The sequence below is a fragment of the Cetorhinus maximus genome, unplaced genomic scaffold, assembly GCF_964194155.1.
Source record: "Cetorhinus maximus unplaced genomic scaffold, sCetMax3.hap1.1 HAP1_SCAFFOLD_174, whole genome shotgun sequence".
NCBI classification, from domain to species: domain Eukaryota; kingdom Metazoa; phylum Chordata; class Chondrichthyes; order Lamniformes; family Cetorhinidae; genus Cetorhinus; species Cetorhinus maximus.
The window spans coordinates 188,711-204,747 of NW_027596157.1; the positions used below are offsets into that span (position 1 = coordinate 188,711).

General features: G+C 42.9%; 1 protein-coding gene across 1 annotated transcript in view; it reads left to right on the plus strand.

Moving 5' to 3' along the window:
* The first annotated feature begins 5,280 nt into the window (after positions 1 to 5,280).
* The window catches only part of LOC144672966 (uncharacterized), a 572,457-nt gene continuing 561,700 nt past the window's right edge, over positions 5,281 to 16,037 (plus strand). Inside the window, exon 1 of the transcript XR_013574223.1 lies at positions 5,281 to 5,298. The gene's annotated coding sequence lies outside the window, so the exon portion shown is untranslated. The remainder of the gene's footprint in view (positions 5,299 to 16,037) is intronic.

A 16,037-nucleotide genomic window follows, 5' to 3' on the forward strand; every position in this document is an offset into this window, starting at 1 on the left:
AATAACTGGAGCCCAGTGCAAAGTGATGGGTCCTCTCCAGTTAATCTAACACTTGCACCGGTGTTCGATGGATATGGAGTGCAACAGCCTGGATCAGCGAATCTGTTCGGTGAAAACTATCCTGTCAATTTGTTTGGTGCTGTATAATTTAGGGCAATGTGTGAATTTGGGACAGGAATGTGACTGGATGTTGCTTCTCAGGGTGATTGGGCCAGAGTAAAAGCTTAAAGGTTTAACTTCCTCATTCTAAGAAATCTATGCTATTAAATCATTGAACCCAAATTAAATTAATATTTGTTAAGCTGGAAGAGTGGTACCTGGAAATGTCTGATAAATAGCAAGCTGGATTAAGTGGTATGTTAGATATTCAGAATCCCGTTAAACTGATATGTACTGCATTGGGCCAAGCGTTGCTGGCTGCTTATGTAGGAGCAAACATGCTTTAGTAGATGTTAGAAAAATACACATTGCAACTCCAGTTACATTAACCTGTGCAGTTTGGAGGGACTGGTGATTGTATCAGGCGCTCCATCCAGTCCAATCAGAAAGGTACGAATTGCAAAATGGCTAAAAGTACAAATCTATTGATATACAAATATTCTCTTTTTTCTCTCTCTCTCTCTCTCTGCAAGCGATGTTAAGTTTTACTTAATAGTTCGTTTTGGGTTGATGAAACATGTATTTTGCACAGAGAGCTCATACAGAGTATTCTTCAACAATTGTTGAGACATTCATGTTTAATAAATCAAGTTCATATGGTATATCTGCTGGGATAGATAGTGCAATATGTAGCAATGAATTGTGAACAATGTGCCTTAGCACAAGTTTTTGCACATTTGCAGTCATAGTGGAGCAATGTTCTGCAATGTAATCTGTTTTGTTTTATTGTTATCCTGATGTTAATATTGTTTGAAATAAAAGTTTTTAAAAATTTGCAACGCTGCTGATTGTAGCTGGGGGTCTGGGATAGAAATTTTCAGGAGGGAGAAATCTTTCTGGAGCAGATGTACCAGAGGGATGGTCACTCCTATAGAGTGCTCGGCAGATTAGAAAACCATGCTTCTTTCTTTTTTACAAGTGCTGTAGACAAAAGAATAAAACAAGTGACTTGGAGGAACAAGCTTCATGTGTATGGTGAAGTTTTTTTATTTCTTCATGGCATCTGGGCATCACTGGCAAGGCCAGCATTTGTTACCCATCCCTAATTGCCCTTGAACAGAATGGCTGGCTCATCTGTTTCAGAGGCTAAGAGTCAACCACATGTTGAACTAAAACATGTAAGGGACCTTAGTGAACCAGGTGGGTTGTTTGTTAATGACAGTTGGTGATGTTTTTCAATCCCAGATTTTATTAATTGAATTTAAATCCCACCAGCAGACCTAATGTGATGTGAGTTGAACCCATGTTCCCAGAGTATTAGCTTGGGTCTCTGGCTTGCTAGTCTAGTGAAATTACCACTATGCCACCATCTCCCCAGTATGTTATGGAACAATGCAGTATGTTACCTAGAGAGAGACTTGGCTATAAGTTGGAGGTGACTGGAAAGTAAATATCCTGGCTCCAGAGCCTAATAAATGAATGACTACACAGGTTTGAGACTCTCCTGATTCCATTTTCCCAAACTGGCTGTGATAGCACAATATCGTGCAGCAGTGGCTGTGAAATACATGAATGTGACTGTGTGATGAAACTTTGGCAACATGCCTAAAAAGACTCACTGTTCTGTTTCTTCACGTCCCTAAATATATTTCACTGGCTTTTTATGCATTTTTTGTACCCGTTCAATATGATGCTCGGCACATAGTGAGACTCTTGCCATGCCTGCGTACACAATTGCTGTGCCACACAAGTACACACACCTGTGTCTCTCACACACATTGACTGCCATATCCCACATGCAATCTATGAAATGTGTTCTGTACCTTGTTTGATTGAATTTGGAGATTACAGAGTTCAAACATAAAGAACACGTAAATCCAAAGTTTCATTTCCAGTTTAGGCTGAGTTGCCTATTCACACATTAGATAGCACGAACTGTGTTGAGTTCCCACAGCACCTCTTCATTCCCAATGTCTGTCCTTGGCTTTCTCTGTGTGTAGCAACCCTTTCGATTATTGAATTTCTGCTCTCAATCTAACCCACTCATTTGTCTTTCTGCTCATCCAGCTGGTTCTGAGCATCCTCCATACTCACATTTCAGATGCTCTTAACCTCTTCTCATCCTGTCCTCCGAGTCCAATTCTCACATCCATAAAGAGACACATTTCACACAAGTGCCTGGACTGGACATTTTTTCAGCTTCATGCTGATGCCTTTGGACTTCTAGATGCTAATTAGGCCACAGGTCACACGTAGCTAATCTAACCTTGATTTCATTCTCTGATGTCACTTTGGTGCTTATCATCAATCCAAGGTACGTGAATTTGTCCACTACCTCTATATTGGTACTTTCAATCTTAACTTTTCTATTGTAATTCAGAGCCATAACTTTGCATTTACCTCATTTATATTTAGTCAAAGAGACTCTGTGTCTTTAGACGAGGCCTATATATTCTGTAGCTCTTCCTTTATTCTGGCTATGAGTCCGGTGGCTTCTGCATATCTGAGATTCCATATGTTACACCCGCCTATGATGGAGCTGCAGCTCTTTGATAACTACCCGCTCCATCCTCATTATCTTCTGTCCCACAGCATTAAACAGTCTGGGTGACAGAAGAGACCCCTGCCTGACTCCCTCCTCAAATGGAATTGGTTTGTTAGCCCATGACCAACTCTGATGACTCTGGAAGCATTTGTGTACAGCTCTTGTATTAGCCACACAGACAGGTTCGAAGGGCCGAATGGCCTACTCCTGCTCCTAGTTCCTATGTTTCTATGCCCCCAGAAATAGCCAAGGATCCTATTTAACTTTCTCTTGCCTTATCTATGTTAGTGTTAATGAGCAGTGAGCCAAGGATGTTGACTCAACTCCATTGAACATTTTTACCATTGAGGATTATTCTGTCCGCTATTCTCCCTTTAAGATGTGCCCCAGTATATTTTCCACATCAGCCCATCCCATAACCTCTCCATGTTCTCCTGTAATCTTTCACAGGCCTTTCTCATCATCTCGCACGGCAGGGATTTGGCAACATTAACCGCACCAGGACATTTTCTGCGTACAGAAAATAACACAGGGATTTCCACCAAAGTTTATTCAAAATAATGGCAAAGGTTAGTGTAAACAGCCTGTGTGAATCCAGGTCCCCCACCCCCACCCCAACCCCACCCCAGTTTCACCCACTGGCATGATGTTTATTGAAATAAAAGCAAAATGCTGCAGATGCTGGAAATCTAAAATACTCATCAGGTCTGGCGGCACCTGTGGAGAGAGAAACAAGGTTAACATTTCGCACCCAATACGACTCTTCTTCGCTGAAGAAAAAATTAATTCTCTGTTTCTCTCTCCAAAGATGCTGCCAGACCAGCAGCGTTTCCCCAGCATTTGCTGTTTTGGTGCCATTTATTGAGTCTCCGTATTCAGGGAAAATACTTCCCCTTTTGCGAAAACAACTCACAATATTCGATTGAAGAGCTGAGGCTGCTTAAGATGCTTTACCAGACGTTCGCTTTCTCCATTCGACAAATGAGATCATAATTCATGCTCTAAAGATTGGTAACCACGTGTCGATAACCAAGTGTCGATAACCAAGTGTCAATAACTGTATGTTGATAACCGTGTCCATAAACGCATGTCAATAACTGCGTGTCCATAACCGTGCGACAATAACCATGTGTTGATCGTTGCGTATCGATAACTGTGTGTCACTAACCGCGTGTCAATAACCGCATGTCAATAACCACATGTCAATAACTGAGTGTCAATAACCGCATGTCAATAACTGAGTGTCAATAACCACATGTCAATAACTGAGTGTCAATAACCACATGTCAATAACTGAGTGTCAATAACCACGTTTCAATAACTGAGTGTCAATAACCACGTTTCAATAACTGAGTGTCAATAACCACGTTTCAATAACTGAGTGTCAATAACCACGTTTCAATAACTGAGTGTCAATAACCATGTTTCAATAACCGCATGTTGCTACCTGTTTGTCAATAACCACATGTCACTAACTGAGTGTCAATGAGAAACAAGCCATTGCGCTCTCCTCTCAGCCAGAGCTGGAGCCAATGAAAATCCCAGTGACTTCCTACAGTCACACTATCCCAGTGCAACACTTTGACTTCTCACTCCAGCAAGCCTTGGCCAGGCCTGGGCACGTTCAGCAAGGCCGGCCATATGAGATGCAAATACCTGCAGGGGATGAACTTCATTACAAAAAAGTTATCATTTCCTAGAGCCCCTATTGGTGATTAGGCTGAAGATATTAACCTTTTTTTTGTCACATTTCCAGTACAGAGAATCGTTGGGTTGCAGAGTGGAAATGTTGGCACCCGTGAAGCAGCTCTCCATCCACACAAACACAATTGCAGTCGTGTTACAACTCTGCCCTGCTCCCGGCAGATCCTGTGGACAGTCTTTCCTTAAATCTCCGGGTGCTGCGCCCTGTGCGTGCCCGCTCACTCTATCTCTCTCTCTCTCTCTCTCTCTTGCGCTGTCCTCCTCCCTCCTGCCTAGAGATTGACTTGGCTATAAGTTGGACGTGACTGGAAAGTAAATATCCTGGCTCCAGAGCCTAATCAATGAATGACTACACAGGTTTGAGACTCTCCTGATTCCATTTTCCCAAACTGGCTGTGATAGCACAATATCGTGCAGCAGTGGCTGTGAAATACATGAATGTGACTGTGTGATGAAACTTTGGCAACATGCCTTAAAAGAAGCACTATTCTGTTTCTTCACGTCCCTAAATATATTTCACTGGCTTTTTATGGATTTTTTATACCCGTTCAATATGATGCTCGGCACATAGTGAGACTCTTGCCATGCCTGCGTACACAACTGCTGTGCCACACAAGTACACACACCTGTGTCTCTCACACACATTGACTGCCATATCCCACATGCAATCTATGAAATGTGTTCTGTACCTTGTCTGATTGAGTTTGGAGATTACAGAGCTCAAACATAAAGAACACGTAAATCCAAAGTTTCATTTCCAGTTTAGGCTGAGTTGCCTATTGACACATTAGATATCAGGAACTGTGTTCAGCCTCCACAGCACCTCTGATATATTGACCTCAGGTGGGATAGTGGCCGGTTCCTCAGTCTCCAATGCGATTAATCCATCCTGGTCATTAAGAGAAGATGTGGGGTTGGGAGGGTAATGTATTAGCATGGATAATGAAGTTGTTAAAGGACAGAAAGCAGTGGGTAGGATTATCCAGGTCATTTCCAGGCTACTAGTACTAAAAGCTGATAAAGCACCAGGACGAGGCTCAATGCATCCAGGGGTTACTGAAGGAAGCAAAGATGGAAATTGTGGAAGTACTTGCCATGATCGTCCTTTGTCTTGGGTGGGGGGTTTGGAGAGGTGCCTGAGGACTGGAGAATTACAAATGTGACACCCTTGCTCAAAAAAGAGAGCAAGGCTAAACCCAGCAACAACAGTCCAGTCAGTTTAACCTCGATGGGTGGAAAATATTTGGAAACAATATCACTTGGGCCCATGTCGATTAATTAAAGAAAGCCAGCACAGAATCGTTAAGGGAAAATTGTTTTTAACTAACTTGATTTGCGTTTTTGAATGAATGGCTTGGTGAGGGTAATGCAGCTGATGTGGTATACATGGAATTCCAAAAGACATTTGATAAAATTTCACATAATAAGCTTGCCTATAAAGTTAAAGTCCATAGAATCAAATGGACAGAGACAGCATGGATACAAGTGACAAGAAACAAGAGTAATGGTGAGTGGTGGGTTTTCACCTGGTAGATAGTGAGGTTCCCCAGGGTCAGTGCTGGGACCACTGCTTTTATTGATCTCTATTAATGATGTAGACTTGAACCATTTTCCCAGGGGTGGAGAGGCAGTGGCACGGCTGCCCAGTTAAGCCCACTCAGGAGGGTTCACACTTCCAATTGCTGGGGGTGGTCTTGGGCCTGGTATATTGAAAAGGAGAGCAGTCCAATACAGAGTTGCTCTCCCGAACTCTCTCTAACATTAGCGATGGGCTGAGTCTGAGTGGCTAGTTACTCAGAGAGGAAGGTCACCAAGCCCAATTGAATGGCAGTTCATGTGGCGGCTACTGCATTGGTCGCCATGACTAACCTGCCTTCTATGGTCCTATTGGTCACCTGTGGAGCCTTGGGATATGCATTTGGTCCCATGTGCCTGTAAAATTGCAATCGACAGAAACCGTCCTGAAGACCACAGACAGCATAGCCTCACTTTCCCTCCTGTCCTCTATCTTGGAGCTCTTAAATAACATTACATGGGAGAGTTTGGACAAACTGCTAACTCAGGATGAGCCAACAACGGCAAGAGGCAGCTTGACAAATACATGAATAGGATGGGAATAGAGGGATACGGACCCTGGAAGTACAAAATGTTTTAGTTGATGGGCAATATGGTCGTCACAGGCTTGGAGGGCCGAAGGGCCTGTTCCTGTGCTGTACTTTTCTTTGTTCTTTGAAAACTGTTATCATCCATCTCAGTTGTTGGGAGACAAACCTGTAAGATGTTAATAGTTTTGGGTTTAGCATCTATAATCCTGTCACTGAAGGAGTGGGTAGCCATAGTAATATAATAATTGGACAGGTGGGGGCGATAATCCCTCTCCGGTGCTGGTAAGATCCTGGCTGTCAGGTGTGAGACATTTTCAATGTTGCTGGTTTTGATCATACTACAGATGGCTCCCTCAGCAGACTGCCAGCCATTTGGCAGAATACCTCATTGCCAGAATTTTTAAAGAAGCACCAAAACATAGCTTGGCTGGTGGTGTGAAGAACCCTTCCCATCAGACCCTTCCTGTATACCTGGGGTCCTGGAGGAGGCTGCGGTGGGGAAGAGACCACCGTCCACCTCCCTATGGAATGTGCCTTTGCAAAGCAGGTCTGGAAAGAAATGCAGTGGTTTTGTTGAGGTTCATCCTGAGCAGTTTCATAACCCAGGACTCTGTGCTCCATGGGCTCGGGCTGTTCCAAGGATACACTCCAAGATGAACATCAACTGCCCTGGAGAACCATCAACTCAGTGAAAGAAGCTGTTTGGTCTACACTTGCTGGTCTTCCAGTACAGAGAGCTGTTGATGACCAAGTATTGTAGACAGGCACATTCCGAGGTCCGGGACTGTGTTCTGTGGGATGCACTGGAGCTTTGGGAAGCTGCTGCGAAGGCTCAATAGGGAAAGACCATTGTTTAAGGTGGTCCTACCATTCCGAGGGGCTGAGAAACATGTAAATCCCCTCAGACAGTAAATTACAGGAAATGAATATTGCAAATATCAGCTGTAATTGTTTAAGTGTCGTGAGGCATCTCAGAGGGCTAATCTGTATTGCACATTATGTAATATCCAATTTGAACTGTAAGGTACCTTTACAAATTTAATGAATAAAGTATATTTTTGGGAAATTGAAAGGAGCCAGTTATCCACTTCCAAGCCTTGATTCAAGGACAGGCCCAGAGGATGAGCAACAAACCCAGGGGCTTCCCAGTACATTTAAAAGAAAAATTTGCATTTTTTCAGTGCCATACATCCCCTCCGAATATCCCAAAACATTTACAGCCAATGATGTTCTTTTGAAGTGTAGTTACTGTTCATAAGATCATAAAACATAGGAGCAGAAGTAGGCCATTCAGCCTATCAAGCCTACTCTGCCATTCAATAAGATCATGGCTGATCGGTTCAACTGGGACTGTATTCACTAGAATTTAGAAGAATGAGAAGGGATTTGATTGAAACATATAAAATTCTAACAGGGCTGGACAGGCTAGATGCTGGGAGGATGTTTTTGTTAGTTGGGGAGTCTAGAACCAGGGGCCACAGTTTACCCCATAAGGGGTAAACAATTTAGGACTGAGATGAGGAAAAATTTCTTCACTCAGAGGGCTGTCAACCTGTGGAATTCTCTATCACAGAAGCTGTGGAAGCTGGGTCACTGAGTACATTCAAGAAGAAAATTGATAATATTTTGGATATTATGGGCATCAAGGGGTATGGAGAGAAAGGGGGAATATGGCATTGAGATAGAGGATCAGCCATGACTTATTGAATAGTGGTGCAGTCTCGAAAGGCCGAATGGCCTACTCCTGCTCCTAGTTCCTATGTTTCTATGCCCCCAGAAATAGGCAAGGATCATATTTAACTTTTTCTTGCCTTATCTATGTTAGTGTTAATGAGCAGTGAGCCAAGGGTGTTCACTCAACTCCATTGAACATTTTTACCATTGAGGATTATTCTGTCCACTATTCTCCCTTTAAGATGTGCCCCAGTATATTTTCCACATCAGCCCATCCCATAACCTCTCCATGTTCTCCTGTAATCTTTCACTGGCCTTTCTCATCATTTCGCACGGCAGGGATTTGGCAACATTAACCGCACCAGGACATTTTCTGCGTACAGAAAATAACACAGAGATTTCCACCAAACTTCATTCAAAATAATGGCAAAGGTTAGTGTAAACAGCCTGTGTGAATTCAGGTCCCCCATCCCCACCCCAACCCCACCCCAGTTTCACCCACTGGCATGATGTTTATTGAAATAAAAGCAAAATGCTGCAGATGCTGGAAATCTAAAATACTCATCAGGTCTGGCGGCACCTGTGGAGAGAGAAACAAGGTTAACATTTCGCACCCAATACGACTCTTCTTCGCTGAAGAAAAAATTAATTTTCTGTTTCTCTCTCCAAAGATGCTGCCAGACCAGCAGCGTTTCCCCAGCATTTGCTGTTTTGGTGCCATTTATTGAGTCTCCGTATTCAGGGAAAATACTTCCCCTTTTGTGAAAACAACTCACAATATTCGATTGAAGAGCTGAGGCTGCTTAAGATGCTTTACCAGACGTTCGCTTTCTCCATTCGACAAATGAGATCATAATTCATGCTCTAAAGAATGGTAACCACGTGTCGATAACCAAGTGTCTATAACTGTATGTTGATAACCACGTCAATGAACGCATGTCAATAACTGCGTGTCCATAACCGTGCAACAATAACCATATGTTGATCATTGCGTATCGATAACCATGTGTCACTAACTGTGTGTCTCTTACCGCATGTCAATATCTGAGTGTGAATAACCATGTTTAAATAACCGTGTGTTGCTACCTGTGTCAATAACTGCATTTCACTTACCATGTGTCAATAACCGCATGTCAATAACTGAGTGTCAATAACCATGTTTCAATAACCGTGTGTTGCTACCTGTGTGTCAATAACTGCGTGTCACTAACCATGTGTCACTAACCGCATGTCAATAACTGAGTGTCAATAACCATTTCTCAATAACCACGTGTTGCTACTTATGTGTTAATAACTGCATGTCACTAACCGTGTGTCAATAACTGTGGGCAGGATTTTCCCATTGATGAGTGGGGAGGGGGCCCACTCGCTGATGTGTAAAATGAAGCAGGGATACGTTGGTCGTGCGTCCCGATGTCACCACACGTCATTTAGATTTTCAGTTCGGTGGGCGGGCAGCCGATTCGGCTGTGCGCCATCGAACTGTCAATGGCCTGTCAGGGCCATTAAAAAAGTAATTAACCTCACTGATGGACATACTCATGTCTCAATAACTGTGTGTCAGTAACTGCATGTCGCTAACTGTGTGTCAATAACCGTGCGTCAATAACCGTGTCAACAACTGCATGTCACTAATTGTGTGTTAATATCTGGGTGTCAATAACCGTGTGTCAATAACCGTGTATCAACAACTGCATGTCAATAACCGAGTGTCAATAACCGTGTGTCAATAACCATGTGCCAATAACTGTGTGTCAACAACTGCATGTCACTAACCATGTGTTAATAACCATGTGTCAATAACCGTATATCAACAACTGCATGTCAATAACCGAGTGTCAATAACCGTGTGTCAATAACCATGTGCCAATAACTGTGTGTCAGCAACTGCATGTCACTAACCATGTGTTAATAACCATGTGTCAATAACCGTGTGTCAATAACCGTGTATCAACAACTGCATGTCAATAACCGAATGTCAATAACCGTGTGCCAATAGCTGTTTGTCAACAACTGCATGTCACTAACCATGTGTCAATAACCGTGTGTCAATAACTGTATCAATAACTGCATGTCACTAATTGTGTGTTAATATCTGGGTGTCAATAACCGTGTGTCAATAACCATGTGTCAATAACCGTGTGCCAATAACTGTGTGTCAACAACTGCATGTCACTAACCATGTGTCAATAACAGTGTCAATAACCGTGTGTCAATAACTGCATGACAATAACCGTGTGACAATATCCGTGCGTCAACAACTGCATGTCACTGACCATGTATCAATAACTGTGTGTCAATAATCGTGTCAACAACTGCATGTCACTAATTGTGTGTTAATATCTGGGTGTCAATAACCGTGTATCAATAACCATATGTCAATAACCGTGTGTCAAGAACCGTGTGTCAATAACCGTGTGTCAATAACCGTGTATCAATAACCGTGTGTCAATAACCATGTGTCAACAACTGCATGTCAATAACCGTGTGTCAATAACCGTGTATCAATAACCGTGTGTCAATAACCATGTGTCAACAACTGCATGTCAATAACCGTGTTTCAATAACTGTGTGCCAATAATTGTGTGTCAACAACTGCATGTCACTAACCATGTGTCAATCACCATGTGTCAACAACTGCAAGTCAATAACTGTGACAATAACCGTGTGTCAACAACTGCATGTCACTGACCATGTGTCAATAACCATGTGTCAATAACCGTGTGTCAACAACTGCATGTCACTAACCGTGTGTCACTAACCATGTGTCAATAACTGTGTGTCAATAAGCGCATGATTAAAACCGCTTGTCAGTAACCACGTGTCAATAATCATGTGTAAACAAATGCCTGTCGCTAACCATATGTCAATAACCGTGTGTCAATAAACAAGCGTCAATAACTGGGTGTCCATAAATGTGTGTCAATAAACATGTGTCAATAACTGCATGTCACTAACCATGTATCAATAGCCGTGTGTCACTAACCTTGGAGGAAAATGTAACTGGGCTAATTAGTAAGTTTGCAGACGACACCAAGGTTGGAGGAGTTGCAGATAGTGAAGATGATTGTCAAAGGATACAATGGGATATAGATCGGTTGGAGACTTGGGCGGAGAAATGACAGATGTAGTTTAATCCGGACAAATGTGAGGTAATGCATTTTAGAAGGTCTAATACTGGCAGGAATTACGCAGTAAATGGCAGAACCCTTAAGTGCATCGACGGGCAGAGGGATCTGGGTGTACAGGTCCACAGGTCACTGAAAGTGGCAACGCTGGTGGATAATGTAGTCAGGAAGGCATATGGCATGCTTGCCTTCATTGGCAGGGGTATTGAGTATAAAAGCTGGGAAGTCATGCTGCAGCTGTATAGAACCTTGGTTAGGTCACACTTGGAATATTGCGTGCAGTTCTGGTCACCACATTACCAGAAGGATATGGAGGCATTGGAGAGGGTGCAGAGGAGGTTTGGAGAGGGTGCAGTTCTGCCGAAGGGTCATGAAGACTCGAAACGTTAACTGATTTCTTCTCCACCGATGCTGCCAGACCTGCTGAGTTTTTCCTGGTAATTCTGAGATTGAGGGGCGACTTGATAGAAGTTTACAAAATTCTGAGTGGCATGGACAGAGTAGATAGTCAGAAGCTTTTTCCCAGGGTGGAAGAGTCAATTACTAGGGGACATAGATTTAAGGTGAGAGGAGAAAACTAAAGAGGAGATGTGCGGGGCAAGTTTTTTACGCAGAGGGTAGTGAGTGTCTGGAATTCGCTGCCAGAGGAGGTGGTGGAAGCAGGTACGATAGTGGTGATTAAGAGGCAGCTTGACAAATACATGAATAGGATGGGAATAGAGGGATACGGACCCTGGAAGTGCATAATGTTTTAGTTAACGGGCAATATGATCGGCGCAGGCTTGGAGGGCCGAAGGGCCTGTTCCTGTGCTGTACTTTTCTTTGTTCTTTGTTCTTTGAAAACTGTTATCATCCATCTCAGTTGTTGGGAGATAAACCTGTAAGATGTTAATAGGTTTGGGTTTAGCATCTATAATCCTGTCACTGAAGGAGTGGGTAGCCATAGTAATATAATAATTGGACAGGTGGGGGCGATACTCCCTCTCCGGTGCTGGTAAGATCCTGGCTGTCAGGTGTGAGACATTTTCAATGTTGCTGGTTTTGATCATACTACAGATGGCTCCCTCAGCAGACTGCCAGCCATTTGGCAGAATACCTCATTGCCAGAATTTTTAAAGAAGCACCAAAACATAGCTTGTCTGGTGGTGTGAAGAATCCTTCCCATCAGACCCTTCCTGTATACCTGGGGTCCTGGAGGAGGCTGCGGTGGGGAAGAGACCACCGTCCACCTCCCTATGGAATGTGCCTTTGCAAAGCAGGTCTGGAAAGAAATGCAGTGGTTTTGTTGAGGTTCATCCTGAGCAGTTTCATAACCCAGGACTCTGTGCTCCATGGGCTCGGGCTGTTCCAAGGGTACATTCCAAGATGAACATCAACTGCCCTGGAGGACCATCAACTCAGTGAAAGATGCTGTTTGGTCTACACTTGCTGCTCTTCCAGTACAGGGAGCTGTTGATGACCAAGTATTGTAGACAGGCACATTCCGAGGTCCGGGACTGTGTTCTGTGGGATGCACTGGAGCTTTGGGAAGCTGCTGCGAAGGCTCAATAGGGAAAGACCATTGTTTAAGGTGGTCCTACCATTCCGAGGGGCTGAGAAACATGTAAATCCCCTCAGACAGTAAATTACAGGAAATGAATATTGCTAATATCAGCTGTAATTTTTTAAGTGTAGTGAGGCATCTCAGAGGGCTAATCTGTATTGCCCTTTATGTAATATCCAATTTGAACTGTAAGGTACCTTTACAAATTTAATGAATAAAGTATATTTTTGGGAAATTGAAAGGAGCCAGTTATCCACTTCCAAGCCTTGATTCAAGGACAGGCCCAGAGGATGAGCAACAAACCCAGGGGCTACCCAGTACATTTAAAAGAAAAATTTGCATTTTTTCAGTGCCATACATCCCCTCCGAATATCCCAAAACATTTACAGCCAATGATGTTCTTTTGAAGTGTAGTTACTGTTCATAAGATCATAAAACATAGGAGCAGAAGTAGGCCATTCAGCCTATCAAGCCTACTCTGCCATTCAATAAGATCATGGCTGATCGGTTCAACTGGGACTGTATTCACTAGAATTTAGAAGAATGAGAAGGGATATGATTGAAACATATAAAATTCTAACAGGGCTGGACAGACTAGATGCAGGGAGGATGTTTTTGTTAGTTGGGGAGTCTAGAACCAGGGGCCACAGTTTACCCCATAAGGGGTAAACAATTTAGGACTGAGATGAGGAAAAATTTCTTCACTCAGAGGGCTGTCAACCTGTGGAATTCTCTATCACAGAAGCTGTGGAAGCCGGGTCACTGAGTACATTCAAGAAGAAAATTGATAATATTTTGAATATTATGGGCATCAAGGGGTATGGAGAGAAAGGGGGAATATTGCATTGAGATAGAGGATCAGCCATGACTTGTTGAATAGTGGTGCAGTCTCGAAGGGCCGAATGGCCTACTCCTGCTCCTAGTTCCTATGTTTCTATGCCCCCAGAAATAGGCAAGGATCCTATTTAACTTTTTCTTGCCTTATCTATGTTATTGTTAATGAGCAGTGAGCCAAGGATGTTGACTCAACTCCATTGAACATTTTTACCATTGAGGATTATTCTGTCCGCTATTCTCCCTTTAAGATGTGCCCCAGTATATTTTCCACATCAGCCCATCCCATAACCTCTCCATGTTCTCCTGTAATCTTTCACTGGCCTTTCTCATCATCTCGCACGGCAGGGATTTGTCAACATTAACCGCACCAGGACATTTTCTGCGTACAGAAAATAACACAGGGATTTCCACCAAAGTTTATTCAAAATAACGACAAAGGTTAGTGTAAACAGCCTGTGTGAATTCAGGTCCCCCATCCCCACCCCAACCCCACCCCAGTTTCACCCACTGGCATGATGTTTATTGAAATAAAAGCAAAATGCTGCAGATGCTGGAAATCTAAAATACTCATCAGGTCTGGCGGCACCTGTGGAGAGAGAAACAAGGTTAACATTTCGCACCCAATACGACTCTTCTTCGCTGAAGAAAAAATTAATTCTCTGTTTCTCTCTCCAAAGATGCTGCCAGACCAGCAGAGTTTTCCCAGCATTTGCTGTTTTGGTGCCATTTATTGAGTCTCCGTATTCAGGGAAAATACTTCCCCTTTTGCGAAAACAACTCACAATATTCAGTTGAAGAGCTGAGGCTGCTTAAGATGCTTTACCAGACGTTCGCTTTCTCCATTCGACAAATGAGATAATAATTCATGCTCTAAAGAATGGTAACCACGTGTCGATTACCACGTGTCAATAACTGTATGTTGATAACCGTGTCAATAAACGCATGTCAATAACTGCGTGTCCATAACCGTGCAACAATAACCATATGTTGATCGTTGCGTATCAATAACCATGTGTCACTAACTGCAAGTCAATAATTGAGTGTGAATAACCATGTTTCAATAACCGCGTGTTGCTACTTGTGTGTCAATAACTGCATGTCACTAACCGTGTGTCACTAACCGCATGTCAATAACTGAGTGTCAATAACCTTATTTCAATAACCGCGTGTTGCTACTTGTGTGTCAATAACTGCATTTCACTTACCATGTGTCAACAACCGTGGGCAGGGTTTTCCCATTGATGAGCGGGGAGGGGCCCCACTCGCTGATGTGTAAAATGAAGCAGGGATACGTTGGTCGTGCGTCCCGATGTCACCACACGTCATTTAGATTTTCAGTTCGGTGGGCGCGCAGCCGATACGGCTGTGCGCCATCGAACTGTCAATGGCCTGTTAAGGCCATTAAAAAACTAATTAACCTCATTGATGGACATACTCATGTCTCAATAACCGTGTGTCGCTAACTGCATGTCGCTAACTGTGTGTCAATAACCGTGTCAACAACCGCATGTCACTAATTGTGTGTCAATAACCGTGTGTCAATAACCATGAGTCAATAACCGTGTATCAACAACTGTATGTCAATAACCGAGTGTCACTTACCGTGTGTCAATAACCATGTGCCAATAAATGTGTGTCAACAACTGCTTGTCACTAACCATGTGTTAATAACCATGTGTGAATAACCGTGTGTGAATAACCGTGTATCAACAACTGCATGTCAATAACCGAGTGTCAATAACCGTGTGCCAATAACTGTTTGTCAACAACTGCATGTCACTAACCATGTATCAATAACCGTGTGTCAATAACTGTGTCAACAACTGCATGTCACTAATTGTGTGTTAATATCTGGGTGTCAATAACCGTGTGTCAATAACCATGTGTCAATAACCGTGTGCCAATAACTGTGTGTCAACAACTGCATGTCACTAACCATGTGTTAATAACCATGTGTCAATAACCATGTGTCAATAACTGCATGTCAATAACCGTGTGTCAATAACCGTGTGCCAATAACTGTGTGTCAACAACTGCATGTCACTAACCATGTGTCAATAACAGTGTCAATAACTGTGTGACAATAACCGTGTGTCAACAACTGCATGTCACTAACCGTGTGTCACTAACCATGTGTCAATAACTGTGTGTCAATAAGCGCATGATTAAAACCTCTTGTCAGTAACCACGTGTCAATAACCATGTATAAACAAATGCCTGTCGCTAACCATATGTCAATAACCGTGTGTCAATAAACAAGTGTCAATAACTGAGTGTCCATAAATGTGTGTGAGTAAACATGTCAATAACTGCATGTCACTAACCATGTATCAATAGCCGTGTGTCACTAACCTTGTGTTAATAACCGTTTGTCAATAACTGTGTGTTAATAACCGCATGTC